Below are 15,610 nucleotides of genomic sequence, written 5' to 3'. Positions count from 1 at the left end.
ATTAGAGTACCCTGGCAGTTCCTCTGGTAAAATGGACAAGTTTTTGACCTCATCCCGTAAGCATTTTAAAAAGAAACAATTACAGGACAATTTTTAAGAATTTTTTTTTTTTAGAAAAAGATCATGATACCTCTCCAACATCATCAAATGAACCATCTTGTTCAAAATCTGAACCGGAGCCTAAGCGCAAAAAGTGTATTTCCGCAGTGTGGACACATTTTGACAAATTGCAAACCAAACAACTTGCAAAATGTCATTATTGTGGCAAAGAATATAAGACAAGCGGAAACACGTCCAACTTGTTAGAGCACTTAAAACGGGCCCACCCTCTTGCCCAGCAAGTTAATAACGAAACTACGTCTTCTCAGTTAGAGCGATATTTTACACGGGCAGACGTTTACGGTCCAACATCTTCCAAAAAGGAAGCAATTGACAAAGCCATTGCTGCAATGATCGCAACGGATTTGCAACCATTTAGCGTTGTCGAAGATATTGGACTTAGAAACTTGATGAGGGTGGTGGACCCTAGATACGTCATGCCCTGTCGAAAAACTCTGCGGGACACGCATATTAAAAATATGAACGAGAGTATGACGGAGAAATTGAAGGGCATTCTTGACTCCGTTGACTCGTGCGCGCGCTATCACAACAGATGCATGGACATCTCGTGCAAATGTTAGTTATCTAACTGTAACGTGTCACTTTATTTTAAATTTCGAGCTTAAGACGGCAGTGCTATCTACAAAGCCACTAATGGATGAGACAAACCATTCAAGTCTAAATATTGCCAACACATTGCGTGAAATATGCGATGAGTGGAAAGTGTTCGACAAACTGCACACCATTGTGACCGACAACGCAGCATCTATGATTAAAGCGTGCGAATTATTGAAAAAGAAACACTTACCGTGTTTTGCGCACACTCTTAATCTTGTTGTGCAAGATGCTTTAAATCTGGAAAATGTGCAAAACGTTTTAAAAATCACAAAAAGAATAGTGTCCTATTTTAAGAGTAGCGCTATTGCTTATGCAAAGTTCAAAGATGCCCAAGGCACCGAAAATCCTTGCTCTCTATTGCAAGAGGTCCCTACTCGCTGGAACAGCGCATTACAAATGATTCAGAGAGTGTTGCGGACAAGAGAGCCCCTAACTGGCACCCTTTTAAGATGCCATAATGCTCCGATTCCACTGTCAGAGGATCAATTTTGGATTTTGAAGGACTTGAGCTCGCTTTTGGAACCGTTCGAAAAAGCCACAAAACATGCGTCTGCTGCAAAGGGCGTTACAATTTCAATAATTGCTCCTGCAATTTTCGCCTTATCGCAAAGTTTGTAAGAGCTCCATGAGCAGATGTTAACACCTGTAGGGAGAGAAACTTGCGAGTTTTTACAGAGCAACGTAAAAAAAAGGCTCTTCTCATATGAGAATAGATCAGCACCACGCCTTGGAACTCTTTTTGACCCACGCTTCAAAAAGGAGGGTTTCCAAAATCCGTCAAATGCCCAGCAGGCCATGTTGATGTTGGAGGGAGAGGTTCATAATATAATACAGGACGTGAGATCTAAAAATTCCACAGAGGAATTGCCAAGGAATGAGGAGACTCCATTTTTATTTAAATGCATGGCAGGAAAAATAAAAGAAAAAAACAAAAGTTCACGGGCGGACTCAATTATTACCATTCGCCAATATATGGAGCAGCGCAATGCTCTTCATGACAGCGATCCGCTCCAATATTGGCAGGTAAGTTAAGTGTAGTTTTTTTAACAACTTTCATAATTGTACTTTCTACAATACAGATTAACAAGGAACATTTATTTGCACTTGGACAATGCGCAATAAAATTCTTGTGTATACCAGCAAGTTCAGCTGAATCAGAGCGCACATTTAGTAAAACAGGAGCTATTGTGACGGAACGGAGAGCATGTTTAAAACCTAAAAAAGTGAACACATTGGTTTTTATTAACAAAAATCAATGGCTACTTTAAAATAACTGTGATATTGGAACGAATTGTTTTTTTTTTAAATAAGAACCTCTCATTAGCATTAAGTTTGGAAATCACCTTTTGTTTTGTAGTATTTAAGAGTAGCAGCTATCCGCTGCATAGTACAATAAGGACCTCTCATTAGCATTAAGTTCGGAAATTGCCTTTTGTTTTGTAGTATTTAAGAGTAGCAGCTATCCGCTGCATAGTACAATAAGGACCTCTCATTAGCATTAAGTTTGGAAATCGCCTTTTGTTTTGTTTTTGCTTAGAGAGATTTTTATTTTCGTTTTTTGGACTTAGGACGAGAAGTCACCCTTTTTTTTATCTTCAAGTTTAACTTGAAACTATAAATTTTGTTTTTATATTAAAGAACATTCACAAATTACAAGCTAAAATCATTTTAATATATTTTCGATGGAATTAATTTATAAAGGGCTAACTTATAGTAGTTAAATTATACGCTAGATAATTCGTATCGATGATTATAGACAAGGTCATGAGTTCTGATACTTTTGGTTGACCCTTTTTGAATATTTGAAACTTTGTAATATTGAAAAACGACACCAAAATATATATGTTGAATAACTCGTTTAAATTTTCGATGGAACCATCGATAGTATCGATGGTTTTTTCCATCGATGGAAAAAATATCGAGTGGAGCAACCATCGATGGATTCCCAGCTCTAGCTCTTAGAAGCATGAGCTCGAATTTATCAATGAATTTTTTGATGATGAGTTTTTGTTGTACAGTACAATAGTTGAAACTGTTCGGCGCCGCCGCGACTATTCAGCGCTATGGCAACTAGAATGATGGCCGCTACGCCTGCGTCTATGACTGCATTTTGTTCTTGTAGTCGCTAGGCGTATACGCATTTTGAGGAATAAAGTGAGTGCCTTGTGTGTGCGGTTGTATGTGCATGCATATGTGTATATTAATAAGCATTGTTTAGCTTGAATTCAATTCACATATTTATATTTGCATATGCCATCTTTCTGTGTGCCTGGTAATGAAGCGTTTTGTATACAGAATTTTTTGATTTGTTTGCAGGGATATGGGCACCATGCAGGGATATGGGCACCATGTATGTACATGAATTTCAAAAGAACTTTGTTTTGCATTTGTGAGGCAGGAATTTGATCATTCGGTTATTTACATGAAATATAAGGCGATGCTCGTGAGGTAGGTCATGTTGATTCAGTGCACACATATGCGTGCAACACTATATTTAATAAAGATGCAATTGAACTTAGTTGTCCCATATATGCAAATACGTTTCTTTGAAGTTTTCCTTTATTTATTTTAAAGTTTTATACTATCTAGAAAATGCATCCATACAAATGTATGTACATATATTATTATTCCCTGTAATAAAATGTAAATTGAAAAAAATTTGGTTTGCCAAAGGAATAAATAAATGCATATTCAAATGTAAATACATATGTCGATATACCAAAACACTTGTATGCTATGAATTAATTTCGACTCAAAAAATTAGTAAAAATTTTCATCAAATTTGTTAGTTTTAAATTTACTAAAACGCACATACCAAAATGTGAGAGGTAAATTAAATCAAAATATTAAAGTTACTTTGATTTGAAATGTTGGCGCATATAATAAATATTCAACCATTTTTTTCTTCATCACCTTTGTTTGAAAATACAAATTGAATAAATTTTCGTTTATCAAGGGAACATAAAAATGCACAAGCAAATACTTTGCAAAATGCCGTCGGCTATTCGTCAATTTGATTTCCTACAGAGGCCAAAAACTGTGCAGGGCCAATATGCTAAAGGAGAAATCGCTGTAAGCAGCTCTGTTAAAAGTTTCATCATACCCCGGCGGTGGTTACACTTTATTTTTGACAATTCACACTATTCGTAGCTCGTGAGAATTCTCTATATTTAACGTTCTCTGTGTCCTAGCATATATACACACCTACATATGTATATATGTACCTACTTGCCTTCTAAACTTCCTACAAAATAATTGTATTCATATGTTACTACATCCATGCACGTTCATACATTCAAGCATACATATGTATATGCGCGAGCACAGCGCTCCCTTCTTGATTCCGTGTACTTTTGTGTTTCACCAGTCGATATTCCTAATATTGTACTTACAAAAATACAATACTTTGATAGACGCAAATGCAACAGCAAGCGCAACGCGATGGCCGCTTTGCCACCACACATTCTAAAATGTTCTAGAACACAACAAAAACACATACCTCACATGCGCATGTCGCCCGAAGCTAAAATCTAAGCCTAGCGACTACAAAAACAAAATACATTCGTAGACGCAGTCGCAGCGGCCATGATTCTATCAGCGACGGTGCTGAACAATTTAGAACAAAAACAAAAAGTTCATTCATAAGTTCGAGCTCATATTTCAATTTCATTCATAAAACGAGCCGCCCATATGCCAATTTTTGCGACCATTCGAAAATAGTCAATATTGGAATATTTCGCGTGGAATTATTTGCCAATATTTGATAAATCTTGAATTTTTGTCATGTCGAGTGGCCGCGGCTCCGTATGTATGTATGCACCCTTATATGTATGTAAATATGTCTTCTAACTGTTCGACAGTCCCGAGTTAATGCGACTTAGATTCCTTGAACAATTCCAGCGAATCACACATTTCTGTCCGCAAAGCTGCATATATGTACCCTATGATCAAAAAGTACCGGGAATGTTTAAATTAAACAAAACAGAGTTAAATTTAAGGCAAATTTATATTATCTCCTTCAAAATATCACCCGTCTGAAACAACACACATGTGCCAACGTTTAACCCAGTCCTCCAAACACCCCCGGCAGGCCGACATGGCCTTCAGCTCCTTCGTCGTATTCTCTTTGATCTCTTTGATCGGTGCGATGGCACGTTATCATCTCGCAAAATCCAATAATTGTTTGCGCACATTTCCGGCCGTTCGCAACATACAGCATCTCTCAAAGGCTTCAAAACGAATAAATAATATTCTTTATTGACTGTCTGGCCCGATGGAAGGTACTCATGGTGCACTACGCCTTGGCAATCGAAGAAAACAGTCAACATCACCTTCCCGGTTCTTTTTGCTCATAGGGTATACGTATCCCATCTTTTCACTGACTGACAAGAAGACGGTCGCAGTTGTTGTTTTTTGTATGCATACATTTTGCGTTCGTTGAAGGTTTGTATATATTTATATACATATGCGTGTATGCGCGTTTGGCTTTCTGGATGCATCCATGGATATTAGAATATTTTCTCATCAATATGTGTAAGTAAGTAGTTCAGATTTGGCTGAAGAGATTAAATATAGGAATGCATATTCATATGATTGCCTTTATGGCTGTTTTGTTGAAATGCTACTTTGTAAAAGCAACCCTAGCAATGCATATGTTCATGTTCGAATTGTCGAACATAAGTATTAATAAGAAAGCACATTAATTTTAAACTTGTTTTCGAATGTAACCATCACTTGCGTTCTGTCAATAAAAGCATCAAGTCATAAGTGCCCGCATAAAACCAACAGGTTATGGGCCCAGGTACAAATTCCTGGAATCCAAGTAAAGTGTATTGTTAAATTAAAAGTGTCAAGATGAGTTCTTCGCTTTTTAACATTGAGAAGTTGGACGAATCCAACTATGACTCTTGGAGTATACAGCTAAAGAGTGTGCTAGTTCATCAGGAACTATGGTCAGTAGCGTCGGGGGTAACACCATGTCCAGAAGCAGCTGAAGATGACAAGAATCTGGTGGCATGGAAGGTCAAAGACGAAAAGGCTACAGCGACAATTATATTGAGCATAACACCGATGCAGATAGCGTATGTAAAGAACTGTAAGACGTCCAGCGAGGCATGGAATACTCTTCGTGATATTCATAGGCCAAAGGGACCTGTACGCAAAGTAACTTTATTTAAGCGTTTACTTGGAATGCGTATGAAAGATGGTGAGTGCGTTCAAGAATATGTGTGTAAATTTACATCAGTGGCTGAAAAGCTAGAAGAAATAGGAGTTGGTCTCCAAGAAGAATTTTTCGTGATAATGCTTCTTGCAAGCTTGCCAAAATCCTTCGAGAATTTGGTTGTAGCATTAGAATCTCGTGACGAATTACCCAAGCTTAGTGCTATAAAGATAAAGTTAATAGAAGAAGGAGAACGTCGTAATTCTAGTAGTGTGGAAAACACCGAAAGTACAGTGCAAGCATTTATGGTTCGAGAAAATTCTAGCAAAATGCGTAGTTCGACGAATTCAAATTCAAACGAAATCAATATGCAGCAAGCATTTGCAGCGAAGTCGACGCAGGGTAGCGACAGAGAAAAGAGGAACGTTAATTTCAAAAATGTTACTTGCTATCGTTGTGGGCAGAAGGGCCACATAAAAAGCAATTGTCCGAAATCAAACAAGTTCGTGAATTCAACGAAAGAAGATTCAGCGAAGAAGCGTCAACAACAATGTTCGTTCACTGCTTTAGGTGCAACAGACTTCGACACGTTCGGTAGCGGAAAGAAATGGTGCTTAGACAGTGGTGCGACTGCGCATATGTGTTGTGACCGTACGTTGTTTTCGAACTTCGTGAATCATACAGAATCGATCGCATTGGCAGGTGACTACAGCATTCGTGCCGAGGGTAAAGGCGATGTTAAAATACAAACTGGCATGTGTGATTTAACATTGAAAGATGTTTTGTACGTTCCTTGTATGAGAGGCAATTTTATATCAGTTGGCCGTGCCGTCGAAATGGGTTGCGCAGTAAACTTCAGCAAAAAATATGCAACGGTGACAAAGAACGGTAATGATATCTTACGACTTAAACAAAGCAACAACTTGTTCATGTTTGAAGGTAAGCGCAGCAGTTGTTTTGGTGCCATGCAAAAGCAAGCAATCATATGGCATAATAGGTATGGGCACTTGAATTATACCAGCTTGAACGAACTTGCACACAAATCTTTAGTTCATGGGATGGAAAAAATAAGTTTCTCCGAAAAGCCAGTATGTAGGACATGTATGTTATGCAAAATTCATACACAACCGTTTCCAAATACGAATGAGCATAGATCAAAGAAATTGCTAGATTTGGTGCATACGGATGTATGTGGGCCTTTTGATACACCATCGCTAGGTGGATCAAAATATTTTCTGACATTCATAGACGATATGTCAAGAAGAATATTTGTCTATTTTATAAAATCAAAAGCTGAGGTGTTCAACAAATTTGTCGCATTTTGTACTATGGTTGAGCGACAAACAGGTAATCGTATTAAGGCGGTAAGAAGCGACAACGGCGGTGAATATATAAATAAACAGTTAAATGATTTTTTCGAGAGTCGAGGCATTATACGTCAATTGACAGTTCCCTACACTCCGCAGCAAAACGGGGTAGCGGAAAGGGCCAACCGCACGTTGGTTGAAATGTCCAGAAGTTTGCTGGTGCATTCGGGTATGCCCGATTCGTTGTGGGCAGAAGCGGTAGCGACGGCAGCATATTTGCGCAATCGTGCGCCGACCAGAGCGCTCAGTAATGAAACGCCTTATGAGGCGTGGTATGGCAGGAAACCATCAGTGCAGCACTTAAAAGTATTTGGTTCTGTGGCGGTGGCGTTGGACAAAACGCATCATAAGAAATTCCAACAAAAAGGCAAGCAGTATGTAATGGTTGGATATTCTTTGGTGTCAAAGGCATATAGGCTATATGATGCAGAGTTGCGGCAAGTAGTCGAAAAGCGGGATGTGTTGTTCGATGAGGCAAGTTGCGTTGAAAGATCTGGTAGTAACGGAATAATGTTTGATTTTGAGTGCAAGCGGCAAGTTCAGATAGAAGCCAATAACAACAACAACAAATCTGGTGACACAAGGAAAGTAGTTAATGAAAAAGACAGCAGCTGTGAGAGTGACGCGAATGACAGCGATGATGGTGTTAGAGAAATCAGCAGCGAAAATGACGAATTTCTAAGTGCTGATGAGCAGCAGGTGAAGCGTGGACCAGGAAGGCCGATGCTGGTTCGGACAGGTATGCCAGGTCGTCCCAAGAAGAAATTTAACGTATTGAATGCTATGGACACGAATGAAATAGAAGTACCAGAAACATATGAAGCAGCAATGGCTGGTAAGCAAGCGGATATCTGGAAAAAGGCGATGGACAGGGAGCACCAGGCTCTCACTTCAAATCAGACTTGGTCATTGGTAGATGTGCCTAAGGGGCAATCGGTAATCGGCTGCAAATGGGTGTATAGCATCAAAAGAGACAAACACGGCAACATTGATCGTTATAAGGCGCGTTTGGTGGCGAAAGGCTGTTCGCAGAAGTTTGGCGTAAATTATGAAGACACTTTTTCTCCGGTGTGTCGTTTCGAAACGGTACGATTATTATTAGCGTTAGCGGTAGAGCTGAAAATGTATATACATCAGATGGATGTGTGCACAGCGTATCTCAATAGTGAGCTTAACGATGTCGTTTATATGAAGCAGCCAAAAGGGTATTGCAGCGGTAATAATCAGCAAAAGGTTTTGCGGTTAAATAAAGCGATTTACGGTCTAAAGCAAAGTGGTAGAGAATGGAATTCCAAGCTGGATGCGACGTTGCGTGATTTGGGTTTCATTCAGTGCGAGAGCGAGCGATGTCTTTATAAGAAAGATGTAGAAGGTAATCTTTGCCTAATACTTGTATATGTAGATGATCTCCTTCTAGCGTGCCAGTCAAAAGAAGTTATAATGAAAGTCAAAAGTAACATATGCGAAAAGTTTGAGTGCGTTGACAAAGGTTCAGTACAGATGTTTTTGGGCATGCAGATTGAGCGAGATGGAGAACTGGGTGATATATCGGTTGGACAATCACAGTACATCAAAGATTTGTTGCGACAGCATCGTATCGATTCATGCAGACCGGCATCGACACCACTGGACTCAGGTTTCCAGGTCGCGTGTGACAGCGAAAACTGTAAGAGGGTTGACGGAACGTCTTATCAGTCAATAATTGGGGCGCTGATGTGGCTAGCGTTATCTACGAGACCAGACATCTTTCACTCAGTATCGAAATTGGCGCAGCGTAATAAGGATCCGCATAGTGAACATATGGCAGGTATTATCCATGTGTTACGGTATTTAGCAGCTACGACCGATATGAAGTTACATTATCGTGCATGCAAGCAACCATTGAAAGGGTATGCTGACGCGGATTGGGGTGGCGATAGAGTTGACCGCAGGTCTTATACCGGCTACGTGTTCCTTCTGGCTGGTGGTCCGATATCCTGGAAGTCGGAAAAACAGGACTGCGTCGCCTTAAGTAGTACCGAGGCGGAATATTTATCTATGTCATCTGCAGCAAAGGAGGTGTTACACCTGCGACGTATTATCATCGAAATTGGTTGTGGCGATGCGAACACACCAACTGTGTTATTTGGAGACAACCTCAGTGCTCAACTCCTTGCAAAGAACCCTGTGCACCATGCAAGGACGAAACACATTGACATTAGATATCACTTCGTGAGAAATATTGTTGAGAGAGGCGACATTAAATTAGAATATGTATCAACTAATGAAATGATAGCAGATATATTAACGAAGAATTTGTCAAAAAAGAAACACAATGAATTTTTGGAATTGTTAAGCCTTAAGTAATGTACAAATAATTTTGTAAGAACATCTGCATTGAGGAGGGCTGTTGAAATGCTACTTTATAAAAGCAACCCTAGCAATGCATATGTTCATGTTCGAATTGTCGAACATAAGTATTAATAAGAAAGCACATTAATTTTAAACTTGTTTTCGAATGTAACCATCACTTGCGTTCTGTCAATAAAAGCATCAAGTCATAAGTGCACGCATAAAACCAACATGTTTTACATATAAATCAATTCAAAAAAGTATGAATAATGTTATATAGAAAATAAATTTCTAAATAACAGGTATTAGAAAAACCTGAATACACTATTTTAAATTAATTCTAATTAAACCAAATATAAAAAAATTAAATAAAAATATCGAACAAAGAAAAGTGTGTACAGGAGGAGTTGAACCTGAGTCAAATATGGGACGATGTACTGCATATACGACACGTCTTTCACGATTGCGCTAAAGTATAATTACTAATGAAATTTTCTAAATCACTCATTTATTCGATTCGCAGTTTTATATGCACATATTCTGCGTTAGTTGAAAGTTTGTATGCGTAATTACAATATATGCATATGTATCTGAGTATGCGCGTTTGGCTTTCTGGACGGATATTAGAATGATATTTTCTCATCAATATAATTTGGATTTGATGAAAGAGATTAAAGACATATGTACATATTTTCTGTTTTAATTGATTTATATAAAAATCAGGTCATATCCAGTATGAACTATTTTACACCGAAAAGAAATTTCCATTTATGAAATACAAAAAAAACAGTATTTTAAAGAAATTTTAATAAAAATAAACTCAAAAATTTTACCAAACTTTCCTGGTTTGAATTGTAAAAAAAAATTTGCAAGAAAAAAAATATGACTTCTGGACTTGAACCTGAATTAAATACGTGCCAAAAAACAAAACGAATAATTCCGCCGACTTTAGGTTCTGCACCACAAATTAACTGCCGCGCGGCTTTCTTAATCGCAAATTTGTCCGCTTCGCTGTGGGCATGAAATAAGTCGATTTCCTTAGTAGTGTGCCGAAAGATCTTATGAAATTCCTCAGTAGTTTGGTAAACGCAGAAAAAATCTGAATTCCTGTCCTGGCGTGGTAAGTAAAGATAGAAACCCTCCACTTGCGTGGTAAATATCTGCAATCCCCCACTAGTGAGGAAAGTTGAATTTGAAATTTCAAATATTGTACAGCACAACAAAAACCAATTCATTGATAAGTTCGAGCTCATATGTATTTTTAAATATGAGCAAAGTACTGCCATTCATAGAACGAACCGCCCACACGAAAATTTTTCTCAACGATGACAAAAATTTACTTCTAAGATTGAACATATCAAATCAAAATAGTTAATACTGGAATATTTCCTACAGAAATATTTGCCAATATTTGGCGAATCTTGAATTTTTGTCAAGTCGAGTGGCCGCGGCTCCGCACATAAGTATTCATCAATATATGTACATATGTAAATATGTCTTCTATTTATGTGCTCGAAAACCTATGAATATGTCGCATATGTATATAAATTCACATATTTAAACTTGCATATTCCATCTTCCTGTGTGCCTGGTAAGGAATCAATTCACTATGAAGGATTTGATTTGGTTCAAGGGAATTCAACAAAGTTTTAACAGAAGATGCCTCATAGACAGACATACTATAAGCTACGTATATATTTTTGGATGATTTGCTCTTTCTAAGTCTCTACTGAACTTAGCATATTTGTTGTTTATGATAAAGTGCCTCTTGCTAGCCTACAGCATTAACATTCTTTCCTCCTACATTCAAACGAATTTTACTCAACTGCTGTTTAATTTGACAAGTTGAGTATATTTCTGTTAAATTTTGGTGAAAATTATGTCTATGGTGAACCACGCGGGCAAAACGAGTACCCCTCAAAAATCCATTCGTTCTTTATACATTAACCAGAGAACGTTCTTGTATAGAGAAGTCTCACGAGGCACGAATAGTGTGAATTGTCAAAAATGAAGACTAACCATGTGGTGAAACTTTTAACAGAGCTGATTACAGCGAATTATCTCTTTAGTATATTGGCTCTGAACAGTTTTTGACTTCTGTAGGAAATCAAATTGACGAATAGCCGACGGCATTTTGCAAGGAATTTGCTTGTGCATTTCTATGTTCCCTTGATAAACGAAGTTTTATTCAATTTATATTTCCAAACAAACTTAAATAATTGATGATGAATGATTATGATTGGAATATTATTGTATGCGCTAACATTTAAAATCAAAGTAACTTTAATGTTTGTTGATTTAATTTAAAAAGAAGAATTTAAACAAAATACATTAAAAAACGATCTCACATATTTTTGCTTGCGTTTTAGTAAATTTAAAATTATACAAATTTGATGAAAATTTTTTGCTAATTTTTTGAGTAGAAATTAATTTTAGACGATAATTCATAGGGCATACAAGTGTTTTGGAATATTGATATATGTGTATGCATATCAATATATATATATATTATATTATTACATATATTATATTATTATATTATTACATATATTATATTATATACATATATTATGTTTGTGCAAAAGTTCAACTGCATCTTCAATTCTTATAGAGTTACATATGTATGTATGCACGTGCATACGCACTGCAGCAACCATGACCTATCTCACGACGCATCGCCCTATTGTATTTACATTTGAATATGCATTTGTTCCTTTGGCAAACGAAATTTTTTTCAATTTACATTTTATTACAGGGAATAATATACAGTTAGTAACAGAAGTGAGTATACACCGGACACGTCTTCAATTTTCCCCCAATCGATTCCTTCAAACAACCTAAGTTATAACAAAATTGTGTTTTATTTACATGGATGAAATACAAAAATCATATTTAATCCAAATAATCACAAAATTTTAAAAAGCAACAAAATTATAACTTTTTATATTAAACTTTATAAAAATTCATGTCTCAAAAGTAAGTATATAGGTCATCATATTATTAATTTGTAAAATCAAAACCATAATTAAAATCAAATCCTAGTATTTGGTAGGTTAACTATTAGACTTTACAATCGCTTCAAGTCGTGATGGCATTGATTTCACCAAGTTTTCAGTTACAGCTGGTGGTATTTTATTCCATTCCTCTTGAAGGACGTTTTTCAGTTGTTCCTTATTTCTAATCGGATGTTTACGTATTTTCCGCCTTAAATGTTCGATTGGGTTGGTATCCGGGGACTGTGGCGGGGTTTTCAGCTGTTTTCGCACATTCTATAACAGCCACTATCGTACAATGTTGGATGTGTGCTTGGAGTCATTATCTTGCTGGAAGATAAACGTTCCTCCAAGGCCTAATTTCGTAGCGGTTTCTTTTAAACTATTTTTCAAAATATATAAATAACCATATCGGTCCATAATATTATTGTGTTGTCAAGCGTAACGGACGTGTTTTGGACCGCTCTTCAAAAATTGTTTTCAAAAAATTCAAATCTGGACACAATTGATGTTCGTATTGAAACAGTGACTCTATATCAGTGGTGAAGTGGATTTTAGAAGTTTTTTGCCTTTTCCTCTCCCATTTTCCATAAGGAAGAGTTAAAATAAAAAGTTTTAAATATTAACTGTATCCAAACAATATACGCAATCCATGCATTGCAAAAGGTGCAAACTACAAATCCGTGGAGAGACGGGAATAAGGTGTGCGGGTGTATGTGGCAAAACGTATCATTCCCAATCGAAATGCTCGGGAATACACCAATATACATTAGGAAAATTAGATGAATTTCCCAAACTTCGCTACATGTGTGATGAATGTGTTAGTCCAGTCAAAAGAGACGAAAAAAATAGCCAACTTCGTAATTTTAGGAGTATGCGAGTTTATGGTTTTATTATGTAAAACCCATCACTGTGAACTTAAATTTGAGTTTTCGGGTTCGGGGGTTGTGTCCCGCGGCCGCCATCTTGGAAATAAGGGTGCAACTGGTTTTTTGCATTTATCTCGTGAATTTCGAAAGTTACGAAAATTTTGTGAAATACTTTTTTGTAGATAATAATATTATCTACAACTTTCATTCAAAACGTTTTATTGTAAAATTAATAATAAAAAAGTTATAAACAAAATTACGCGAAAAATTAAGGGATGCATTGTTTTAAAGCGTAATAACTTTTTTTTATTGATTTTATGGAAAATATACATCAGAGCTTTTTTATAGAGCATTCTTTTGTGAACATTTTTGTCCAAAAGTTTTTTCCGCTATCTTTATTTAGTCGTATGATTTTGAGCTGCTAAGCGGAGCAACCAATACATTAGCGAAGCGCGTACATGATTACACAGGCCGACAAAATTTAACCAACATTCAGACCCATAAACCAGACTATATATTTCCAAAGGTTTATGATGCGCTGAATCCAAATCTGGCCACAGAATTGCTCTATCAGCTCTGGTTTTTGAGATATCATAACTCAAAGTGCAAAAATACCGTTTTTGCCCATTATGTTATGCAGCCTTGCAGATGTTTTCTTTCACCAAAATTAAAGGATGGCATCTTTAAATACAAGCCTTCTTTTTTCAAATGGCGTTGAGTTTGCTTTAATATCATTTTTTTTCGCAGAGATTATAGATTAAGATAACATAGACATGATATATTCGATTACTAATTTTCTTGAATTGAGTCTTATTTTTCTTAAAATTTTGTCTCACACCATAAGTGTCCTGACTCACCACATCCCTACACTATCTAACCTTTGGGTACCGAGTCACACACAGCCCTAACCCCTAGAAACCACCCCTATCATACCGCGAGCAGGCTTTCCCACAAACTCCAAATTTACATACTATTAATCCATATATTTCAGGCCCTCAAACCCAAGAAAATTAGTAAGCGACTATATCATGTCTATGTTATCTTAATCGATTTTCAGGTGTAGGAAAATTTCGAAACATGTAAATTTCAAAATGCGATATCTCTGCGAAAAAAATGATATTTGAGCAAACAAAACGCCATTTGAAAAAAGAAGGATTGTATTTAAAGATGCCATCCTTTAATTTTGGTGAAAGAAAACATCTGCAAGGCTACATAACCTCAAATATGGGCAAAAATGGTGTTTTTTGCACTTTTAGGTTAGGATATCTCGAAAACCAGAGCTGATAGAGCAATTCTGAGGCCAGATTTGGATTTAGCGCATCATAAACCTTGGGAAATATATAGTCTGGTTTCTGGGTCTGAATGTTGGTTAAATTTTGTCGGCCTGTGTAATCATGTACGCGCTTCGCTAATGTATTGGTTGCTCCGCTTAGCAGTTCAAAATCATACGACTAAATAAAGATAGCGGAAAAAACTTTTAGACAAAAATGTTCACAAAAGAATGCTCTATAAAAAAGCTCTGATGTATATTTTCCATAAAATCAATAAAAAAAAGTTATTACGCTTTAAAACAATGCATCCCTTAATTTTTCGCGTAATTTTGTTTATAACTTTTTTATTATTAATTTTACAATAAAACGTTTTGAATGAAAGTTGTAGATAATATTATTATCTACAAAAAAGTATTTAACAAAATTTTCGTAACTTTCGAAATTCACGAGATAATCGCAAAAAACCAGTTGCACCCTTATTTCCAAGATGGCGGCCGCGGGACACAACCCCCGACCCCGAAAACTCAAACTTAAGTTCACAGTGATGGGCTTTACATAATAAAACCATAAACTCGCATACTCCTAAAATTACGAAGTTAAATCCTCTTTTGACTGGACTATGTGGTTTATATCAGCAACGTTGACCTTGCAATTAAGGAGGTTCAGAATGTAGTCGAGAAGAACGGTTCCCGATTGCTTGATTACAAGTTTGAATTTGAAAGTGCACTTAAAACTCATGAAAAAGAAATAAAACGCTTACTTGAGGTTATCGAGAAAAAGTTCAGTGAAAGAATAAGTGGAATGCAAAAAGCGCAAGAAGTATGCGAGCGAGGTGTGCGTGAAATGCATAAAATTCGCGAAATAACTGCAAGCTTCAATGAACAAAGTGGCAAAATATGCA

The sequence above is a fragment of the Anastrepha obliqua genome, chromosome 6, assembly GCF_027943255.1.
Source record: "Anastrepha obliqua isolate idAnaObli1 chromosome 6, idAnaObli1_1.0, whole genome shotgun sequence".
In the NCBI taxonomy this organism is placed as follows: Eukaryota; Metazoa; Arthropoda; class Insecta; order Diptera; family Tephritidae; genus Anastrepha; species Anastrepha obliqua.
This window is presented reverse-complemented; position numbering follows the sequence as displayed.